General features: G+C 52.0%; 1 long non-coding RNA gene across 1 annotated transcript; it reads left to right on the top strand.

The window, feature by feature from the left end:
* Positions 1 to 3,877: 3,877 nt before the first annotated feature.
* Positions 3,878 to 6,052, top strand: LOC135406178 (uncharacterized). Its single transcript, XR_010426197.1, has 3 exons — positions 3,878 to 3,950; positions 4,475 to 4,689; positions 5,962 to 6,052. It is a non-coding gene; the product is annotated as an uncharacterized LOC135406178 (long non-coding RNA).
* Positions 6,053 to 10,251: the final 4,199 nt, after the last annotated feature.

Here is a 10,251-nt window from a genome sequence, read left to right as displayed (position 1 = left end):
AGCCCTTAGGGAGGGACTGCGACAAAGTGGGAGCCCTTTGGAGAGGACTGGGATGAAGTGGGAAAGGTCCGCGAGCCCTTAGGAAGCCACCGTGGCCCTCCCGTCATTTGCGTAGCGCTGAGGGCAGGGCTCTTGCGCCTTTTGCGTAGCTTTACGCAACTGACGTAACTCCCCCATTGCCATTACTGGCGCCCTCCTTACGCTGTTTGAGTAGGGCTGTGGGCATTGCCGGCCCCCGTTACGCAATTTGCGTAGCGCCGCTCCATTGCCGCCGGCGTCGCCGCCTTACGCCGTTTGCGTATCCCTGCGCCGTTTGCGCAGCGCGGCGGGGGCGGGCCCGTGTCCCCGCCTGCTGATGTTTATTTATCAGTGTCCAGGCGCTCGACCCCTCAGCCCCTCACACACCCACGGGCCCCACGGCAGCGCGGGGGAGGATCTCGGGGGTGTCCAAAAGCTCCTCCAAAAGTCAGTTTATGGCTTTGCAGAGGGCTCTCGGGAGTCACCGAGGGGCTGAATGTAAAGAGAAAAATGAAAGCTTTGGGGGGGGGGGGGGGAATATAACAATTGCATGTCTGTGTTCCCGAGGAGCCGTGGGTGTTTTTAGGCAGCTGCCTGCAGAGGCCATCGCCGTTTCATGAGGCGGCATTAATGCAGCGGGAGGAGACTTGTTGTGCTGTTCACAGAAATTTGGATTTTAAGGTTTTTCTCCTTGGTTTGAAGCTTTTTCATTCTTCCTTCACTCTCTTTCAGAGCAAAGGTTTTAATTTTTAAACTTAAGAGGAAAAAAGTATTAACAACAAGTGAGGAAAACTAGGGGGGAAAGTTCTTCTGAAAGGATTACAATGTGCAAGCAGAATCAGTTCACTTTTGCAGGAGAGAAAAAAATATTAGAGGTGTAAATTGGCTCCAAAAATGCCCCCAGGGGCATAGGGAGGATAATCAGGATGACAGCGTGGCTGAGCAAGTGTGTTCTGCTCTATACCATTGATTTTCTGATGTTTAATACTTCAGCAGGTCCAGGACTTCCAGGACTGTCCTGGTGGCTGTGATCACAAATGACTCATCAGAGCCACTTGAACAAGAAAAGCCTTTCTAAACAAGGGCATTTCTGAGGCTCTTGCTGGTTTTTTTGCCTTCCAGCTGACCATCTTTGACTTCAGGGAGGTTGGTCTCAGGCTCAGGAAGAAGCCGGACAGCCCTCAGGAGACAAAGCTGCCCAAGACTGTCCGGCCCCCAGGCACGAGTGAGAACTCCAGTTCCAAGGTAGCCTTTTCCTGCCCTTTTCCTTGCTGTTTGATGTGACACTTGAAGAGGCTGCGTGCCTTGCCTCCAGCTCATTGAAACCCCTCAGTGTCCGGGTCCTGTTGTCGTTGCAAACTGCTGGTGGTGGTGGAGTTCCTTCTGCTGGGGCAAAGGCAAAACGTGTTCTCCTAGTGAGATGCTGGAGTCCTGATCTGTGCTAAGCCAACACAAATAATTTCTGCTGAAGCTGGTGGGGTTTGCTGGAGTTTAGCTACCATGGCGAAGGCACAATAGCGGGGGAAGGCTGGGGCAGGACACAAGGGCACAAGCTTGCCATTTTCCATTGTCCCACTGAAAGAGCCACCTCTTGCTTTGGTGTTGTCACTGGCAAATGCTGGGGGTCATAGGATTCCCTGCACAGTGGCAGTGCTGGCCTTTGAAGGCTGAGGGCCTGAGGGAATTACTCCCAGTCTAACACAACTCCAGCACTGCTGAGAAAAGAGCTGAACCTTATCCTCATGCAGCACTCACCTTATTTGTCCTATTCCTATCTACAGTGGTACTTTCTTTTTGCCCTTAACCTTCTCTGGTGCTGTTCTCTTCTTACTGGTGTCTAAGCTCTAGAGTCTGGAGTTGTGTGGGCCTCAGTCTCCCTGCCTCAGAGTAAAGGTCACCCAAAAATTGTTTCCTATGGAGTCTGATGTAAATTCTTGAGTTTCACTTACTGCTTGAGTGCTCAGTGAGTGCCCAGAGCTCTGGGACCCCATTAGCACAGGGCTGTGCTGGAGGTAAGCGCTGCCTGGCATTTTGGAGAAGGAAAGCTGGAGAAACTCCTGCCAAAAGAGCTGCTCAGCTTGAGCCTGCTTGGTGTGGTCCAGCAGCTTTTGATCAGCTCAGAGCAGAGGTGGGTGAGCTACTGTTCCCCCAGTGGCAGCTGGGCAGACCTAGTCACCAAGAGCCTGTCCTTCACCGGGGATCAAGAGAGGAGAGTCATTCACGAGCCTTCCTCCCAGCAGCTGAACCTCTCCCTGCTCTCTCTCACCTCTCCAGTTCTCATCCCCTGACCGGAACAAGACCTTGCTTGAGCCTGTCCCATCCGAGCTGGTGTTTCAGAACTATGTCCTTGGCAAGGTCTGTGAAACGGCCCTGCTTCTGAGGAATAGAGACAAGGTAAGTGCTGGGATGTGGCGCTTTAACACTGTGCTAGAAGAAGAGGAGAGTGGTGTAACCCCCATGGTTTACAGCAGAGCAAGTATCAGCTGTGGCCCATCCAGATTCACCACCCTGGATTTGCAAGATGGTGGGAATTTTCCCGTGCTGAGGATTCTCCCCTGATTTTGGCCATGCCTTGGTGGTATCTGACATCCAGAGCAATGGGCTCTTGAGGGTTTCCACCTTCACTTGAACCAAGTGTGATTGTTTTGCAATTGCCCACGAAAGCTGAGAAGGAAGAAGTTGAAAAATGCCAGCAATTGTGTTGCACTGTAAAGAGGAAAACTGAGACCTTTTGAATTTCAGTCAAGGAAACAGTTTCTCAAATGACTCTTGTGCCAAGAGCAAGCTGGTGGGAATAGACAGCAGGGAGTCCAAATCACCTGTTTTAGAGGTTGTGAGATGGATTTGGTGCTCAGGGGTTGATAGCCATGTGCTAGCAAATGCCTGTTTGCTGTCCCTGTGCCTGTGTTCCCCTGAGGGCAGAAACTGGCAGCAGGGTGGCTGCAGGAATGCCCAGCAGTCTGGCTTGCCTGCACTGGCAGCTGCCTGGCCACAGTCACCAGGCAGCAAGAGCCCCTGGAGAGCTGAGACTGGCTTTTAATAATGAAACCACACTGTCAGTCGGTGCTGCTCATGTTTCTCCAGGCAGAAAATAACCTTTCAAGCCCAGAGTTGACAGGCCCAGCCTGCAGGGCCGTCTGGCTTTCCCTCACTCTGGCAAGCTGACTGCTCCCATCTTCTGCACCAGCCTTTCCTGGCAGTGTCCTGTGCTTCTCCCTTGCTTCTTTACAGCCCATTTCAATTCTCTTTGCCATCTCATTGTGTCAGGGCTTGTCTCTTTGTCTTGCTGTGTTCCTCCTTTTCTCTTCAGTTTCCCAGGAAGGCCAAGGGTCTGGTCTCCTCTGCTGGTGTGCCCATGGGACTGTCTCCCCACAGCTGGACTTCCCCACTCCACCTCAGTCTGTTAGAAGGGAATTTCTTCCTTCCCCCAGGACAATGTGCTGGTTTGCCTTCAGGTAGCACATTCTCCCTCTGGAACAGGGCTGCGTGGCTGTGTGCAGGCAGAAGCAGGCAGATTCTCTGGGCTTGTTGAAATGAGGATGACTTGGTTCAGGTGTTCTATCTCCATACTGCTGGTGCCTGACCTTCCTTCCCAGCAGGCACTGCCCTACTGCCTCTGGCCGAGCTGCTTTGCCCAGGCAGAGGGATCCAAGCTCACCCTTGTGTAGCCTGTGCTTGTACCTCCAGAGCTAAAAGTCTTTTGGGAAAATGGTCAAGGAAGGCTGTCACCAGGGCACACCCAGGCCTCCTCCTGTTTCCATTAGTGGCAAAATCACCATTTTGTGTCTTTCCTGCAGGTTACTCAGCTGGTGAAGGTCACCATGGACAGCTCACCTTATTTCAAGTTGGTTGGCCCCAATGGTGTGTGCCATCAGATCCCACCGGGCTCATTTTGCACTATAAACATCCTTTTCACCCCTGAGGGGAGCAAGGTGAGTTTGGAGGAACGTTCTCTCTAAAGCCAGGGCGTTTGTTGCACACTGGTTATAGCCCAGCCCGTGCTGTGAGGTCGGCTCTGGGCTGGGGGCAGGCAGCCTGGAGCTGGTCACACCTTGGCACGGCGTGGTGCTGCCAGGCCCTGCAGCTGGGCCTAGAGGGCTGTGCTTTCCCTCCGTGCCTATTCTTGAACGTTCACGGGGGAAGAGGCAGATGGAACAGCAGGGAAATGACAGGGAGGGGTGTTGATGTTTAGCCACCTCTGGGTTCAGTGGAAGGGATTAAAATATGGAAAATACCAGAGGAACAAAAAGATGATCCAGAGAGCTTTATTCTTTCCCATTGGAATGGAGCAAAAATGATGCTTTTTCACATGCTCTGTTCTCCAGCCTTTATTAATATGAATTAGTGGTCGTTTTTGGGGTAGGAGAGGTCAATTCATGCCCACAAAGGGTCATAGAAAACAGCCCTTTTTCTTCTGGCATGAGGATGGCACTCAATGCCCTCAATGCTGTGCCAGTTACTTTTCCTGCAGGATCATTTCCACCAGCTTGTCTGCAGCAGTGAAAGGGAAAAGGTCTCTGTGCCAATCCGAGCCATTGGTGCCCGCCCAGTCTTGGACTTCCCTGACCAGCTGGACTTCTCGTTGTGTCCAGTCAACCACAGCACCCAGAAGACTCTGCTGGTTCACAACACCAGGAACCTGGAAGCCTGTTACAGCCTCAGCACTGAGAGGTAAAGCAGCTCATCTGTCTTAGTGCAAAACACCTTTGGGTGATGGCAGAGTTGGGAAAGAGTATCCCAAAGGAACCAGAGCATCCAAGCTGCTGCACTGCAGCCACAGCTGGGAAGGGGCAGGACGTGTGGGGCCTGCTGTTGCTTCTAGTGTTTTAAGCAGGATGCAAGCCCTGAGCTTTGTCTCTCCCAGATTTCCTGGGGACTGCTGGAACACGTTAGTGGTTGGTCTGCACCCTCCTGAGCACCACCACCTTCTGAAATGGCTGCCTCCCACTGTCAGCCAATAAACCCACTGGGCAGAAGCACCTCTCACCTGAGCTATCCTGAAGCACTAAAGCTCTGATTTTTGTGTCTGTCAGGCAAGAGCTGTTTACCTGGTGACAAAGCCAAATTGCTCCTGTTAAATCCAAGCTGCACCAACACATTTGCCTAATGATTTCCCTTGTTTCTCTGGTGGGCCAGGCAAACAGTTACCAGCCTGGATGACACTCCAGAATCCCAGACTGCATTGCTGGGGAATACACAGAAACCTCCTGTTCAGCTCCCTTGATGTGCTGCTCTTAATGGCACTTCATTTAGCTGGGATTGGATCCTTCAGGCTGTAAACAGGACCCTCCTTTTGGGTATTGTGTCCAGGTCACTGTATTGCTCCAATTTGCAGTTGCACTCCTTCAGAGTTTTCATTGTTCCTTTTCTTCCAGCAGCTTTCATTGAAATGTGGTAAAAGGTGCCCTTTCTTAGGCTAAACCAGGATGTTTACAAGGGGAAAAACAACCCCAAACAACCACATTGCAAATTAAACTCATTATTCTCTGGTCTTCAAGGAGGACTTTATTCTCCTTCTTGATTCCTAGGCTGTAATCTCACAGGACAGGTGAGATGCCATTTGCATCTCTTGAATGAGGTTTAGAAGGGACTGGAAAAGAGATTCCTGAGGCAGTCAGTGTCAAGTTGTGCATGCAAATAGCTCTTAACCCTCTCTGTGCTCTTCCCAAACCATTCTCTGCTGGGACTGCTGGCAGTCGGACCCTTGAGCCTCCACGCAGAGTATGGGGGAGATGAGTTCATTTCATCCAACAGGATTTTCTGAGGGCTGCATCTCCTCCGAAGAGAGTCAGTAGCTGTTTCTGATGCTGTGTGTTTTGTCTGTCTTCTGCTGACTGTGGTTGCTTTGCTCCTTCCTTGCACAAGTCAGCTGAAGTGAACTAGACTGCAAATATCGTCCCCAAACCTCCCCCAAGAGTCCTGATCTCTCTCTTGGTCTTGCAGCCCTTTCACTGTCAGCCCAGCCACGGGAACCCTCGATGTTGGTGAAGCCAAGCAAGTGACAGTGGAATATCACCCGCTGCAGACCGGGCACCATTCCCCATCCCTGGCAGTGCACTGTGACAGAGGTGAGTGCTGGGCACTGCAGGTGCACTCACCCCGCGTCCTTCCGAACAGCAGAGCCCTTTCTAAGCAGAATAACGTTAGACTTGCTCTGCAAACTACTTGTAGAACTGTTCCTTTCAAAGCCTCCATGTGTTTCAGTGCTCAGAAGTGAGCAGAGAAGGGGCCAAGGCTGAGTCTGCCCCTGTCCTGGATGTGCTGTGTTGTTGTGTGCTGGTCCATCCCTGGGGGGACCCTGGTGCCAGCATGGTGTCCTCCATCCTGCACCCCCACCCCAGTCCTCTACCAGCACTCCCCACTGTCCCAGCCACCTGAATTCCCCTCCAGCAGCACCGCCCCGTCCCAGCTTCACCGCAACGAAAAGTGCAAACTAGTTCGTGTTTAGGGGTTTGATAAAGAGGATAAAGCCCTCAAACAGGGATGAGATTTTTGAAATCCTGTTTTGCTGGGAGTTGCTGAGTGGAGGAAGGAGGAACCTTGATTCTCCACTGCAGTGTGGATGTGCAGGGCTGAAGTTGTGTTCCTGGACAGTGCTGTCTGTGACGTGGGAGCTTTCCATCCAACTCTCTCCAATGTCATGTGTCTTTTGCTCACCTCTGTCCCCTAAGCTGCTTCTCTGTTGTCTTGCCACAGACCCTTTTTCTATGTTGTCCTCTACATATACATGTAATTTCTGTCTACGAACATTTTCAGGCCCTCGGGTTCCTGTTGGATGACAAACCGTGACAAATTGTCCCTTATTCCCATTTCCCAGGCCATTCATGCTCTCCAAACCTCTCCCATCTGTCTCCCATTCGATTTCTAGGTCGAAGAACCCCATTCAGTCTTCGTGTAAAAGCTGCTCTGTACTTTTAGTCTGTCTCTCTGCCCTTCTTTCTTTCATTTCAAATGCTTCAGCTTGGTGTTTGAGATCAGAATGATATCAAATATTTCTAGACTGATGTGGCCATGGGTTTGGACAGGGAGCGGGATTGGGAGAGGCAGGAGCCCCGTGGGGTGCCTTCAGGAGCCCCTGGGCTGTGACTGAGTGGGGCTCCTTAGAGTCACCCGAATGAATTTGATGCAGAATTGCCTGGGGTCTGAGTGGGTCACCTGAGCACACCTGACAAATCTCACTGTAAATACTGTCACCTGGGGACAGATGTCTACAAACCTACCCAAAAATCAGGTGCTTAAGGTGGTGTCCAGGACATCCTCACACTGTACCCATGGAGCTGTTGGGATTTGATAAATGTACTGATCCATGGAATTACTTATCCAGCTAAAAGCTGGACACTTTCTTCTGTTACCTGTGGTTTGCTCTGCTCCTTGTAATTCCATCAGCAAGCTGAGCAAAGACTCCTCTTTGCTTTATTCCAGGTGAGGATACCCACACCAGACTTCTTGGAAAAGCTAAGGACTTCAACATCGGGCTGGACAAGTACTCTTTGGAACTTGTCAAGCCACAGAACCCCGGCCATCCACAACAGAAGTAACATCACAGCCCGATTCCAGTGGAAGGCTTTTGCTACTGAGGCAGAGGAGTATCCACAGAAGATCAGGTTGGTCTGAAAGATGCAGTGACATGCACTGCCCAAGGGTAAAACTAACCTATGGCCTCGGGGGGTGCTTGTGCTTTTGAGTGCTTTAGGGTGTTAGGAACAAGTAGGTATTCCTGCAGAGTTTGCAGGGCAGTCACAGCTCGCAGTAAGAAGCGACAAAGTTGTTCAGGTCTCAGCTCCGGAGAGGGGCAGTTTGCCCAGAGACAGGGGGACCAACCAGCAGCACGGGAGGATCATGTGGCCCTGTCCTCCCTTTTGAAGTGCTGTGGCCTCCACCTTGAACAACGTCAGCGACCTCCAGAGCCACCTAATCAGCACATAATGGGGGACACGCAGTAGGCCTGCTGGGAAGCCTGTAACTCCAGAGTATCCCAGCAAATGGAGAAATGGGGAGGGACCTGTGCTCCCGGCAAAGGAGATAAAAGAAGCTGCAACCTCCACTGAGTTGAGAGACCTCCCTGAGGTCTGTTCAGTGAACTCTCCCTTTTATTAGAGTAAAGGTTTATTTTTTCAGTTAACTCCTCTGTCTCCTGACCATTTATGTGAGTTACTTCTGTACAGTCTCTCATCAGCATGGGAGGTGAGAGTGGCAGTGGTTTTGCCATTCCACATACTCAGGTCTTGGTTCAGTGGTTGTCAGGGGTCCACTCTGGGGGTCCACCGAGGCGAGTGCCCCCTAAATCAGTCGTCCTATTTGTGACCCCGCTTCTTGCACTCGGGCAGGTATTCCCTTGTTATATAACACAAGGCAGTGGAAGGTGGGGGTGCAGAGTATCAGGGCCTTCTGGCACGTCATGGGGAAATGACTGTCTGTTGATGGAGGTTGAGCAGAGGGTTGCCACCTCAGTGGCTGGATGCCCTCCTCATGCCCAGCACTGCAGGTCAGCCCTGGAGAAACATTTCCGAATGCGCTGCACAGGGAACCAGCCATGGCCAGTATTTTTGGGGCAGGGAGCCAGCCATAGCCAGTATTTTTGGGGCGGGGAGCCAGCCATAGCCAGTATTTTTGGGGCAGGGAGCCAGCCATGGCCAGTATTTTTGGGGCAGGGAGCCAGCCATGGCCAGTATTTTTGGGGCAGGGAGCCAGCCATGGCCAGTATTTTTGGGGCAGGGAGCCAGCCATGGCCAGTATTTTTGGGGCAGGGAGCCAGCCATAGCCAATATTTTTGGGGCAGGGAGCCAGCCATAGCCAGTATTTTTGGGGCAGGGAGCCAGCCATAGCCAGTATTTTTGGTGCAGGGAGCCAGCCATGGCCAGTATTTTTGGTGCAGGGAGCCAGCCATAGCCAGTATTTTTGGGGCAGGGAGCCAGCCACAGCCAGTATTTTTGGTGCAGGGAGCCAGCCATAGCCAGTATTTTTGGTGCCGGTGACAGTGTTTGTCCAAGGCTCTGTCTGTGTGCAGCTGGTAATATCCATGACTGTACTTCCTTTATAACTGTGTTTGAATTTGGCTGGGTGAGGGTGCTGTCCTGTTTATACTCCACTGCCTCAATTTGCTCCCTATGGAGCCTTCTACTTGTCCCCCCAGTTGCCACCTGCAGGTTCTCCACGGCCAGGGGACTGGAGTCTGAGGGAGGAACAGTGATCTGCCAGCTGGGAAGCAGCTGTTCCTTTCTCATCTCTTGGTTGTGATCTTAAAACACTGGAATGATTTCTGCTGCAGCTACCAAGTAATGGAGAGATTAACTGTGCCAAAGGTCTGCAGAGAAGGCCAAAAGGAGGAAAACAAGAAGGTGGTTCAAGGCTAGATGTCCCCCTCTCAGGGCCTCTGTTTTCATGCCTACAAAACCTTTAATGTCACTGAAGAGGTCCCATGCCTGAATTCATCAGTTGGCTTTGAAAGTGCTCTGGGATGCTCTGGTGGAAGGCAGTGTAGAGAACAGGGCACACAGGGTTAGCTTATCCCTGCAGGTCCAGAAGGGAAGAAGCCAAGAGTGATGCTGGTAAGCTGCAGCTGAGAGCCAGCTTCTTCTCCCCTTGCCAGGGAAGCCCTGCAGGCAGTGGGGGGACTCCTTGATCTTTATCTGCCTCCCCCAAGCAGCTCTGTGGTAGGAAGAGTCAGTTGAGGTCACCGGTGGGTTCTCCCTCAGTTTTGGCAGTGGCTCTGAGCCAGGAGGTTCTCTTGAGGGCTGCTGGCTTTTAAAACCTCTCCTGAGCTTGTAAGTGTGGAGTAAAAGCACCTGCCCTGCGAGCGACCAACCAGTGATCCTCTGAGCCCTTTGGGAGCCCGTGGCTCAGGCTCAGCCCCTTGCTGGGGAGCTGCTGCTGCTCCTCCCTGAGTTATTTGCTGCTTCTGCACTTACACTCAGCTCTGCAAATCAGCGGCTTATTAAATGACGTGCTGCCTTTTTTTCTCCCTGTGGCTGCAGGCTGTGTCACAATCTGTCTCGGCCACCCCAGGAGATAGCAAAGGCTCTTGTGATGAAGCGCTATGAGGAGCTGGACCTTTACGACCGCGAGTTGGAGAAGGAGACAGCAAAGACTGAAGCAGACTCCATGCTCTTCTCAGATGACGTTTTCACCATTGAGCCCTTGGTAAGTGATAGCTGAGAACCTCCTCCTCCTCCCCCTCCCTGAATGAGGTCACTCGGCAGATCCCCACCTCAGCTGTCTCGATGTGCCCCGAGA

This window comes from Pseudopipra pipra, chromosome W (genome assembly GCF_036250125.1).
Source record: "Pseudopipra pipra isolate bDixPip1 chromosome W, bDixPip1.hap1, whole genome shotgun sequence".
Classification (NCBI taxonomy): Eukaryota; Metazoa; Chordata; class Aves; order Passeriformes; family Pipridae; genus Pseudopipra; species Pseudopipra pipra.
The sequence above is the reverse complement of the archived record's forward strand: the minus strand, read 5'-3'. Positions and strand labels throughout refer to the sequence as shown.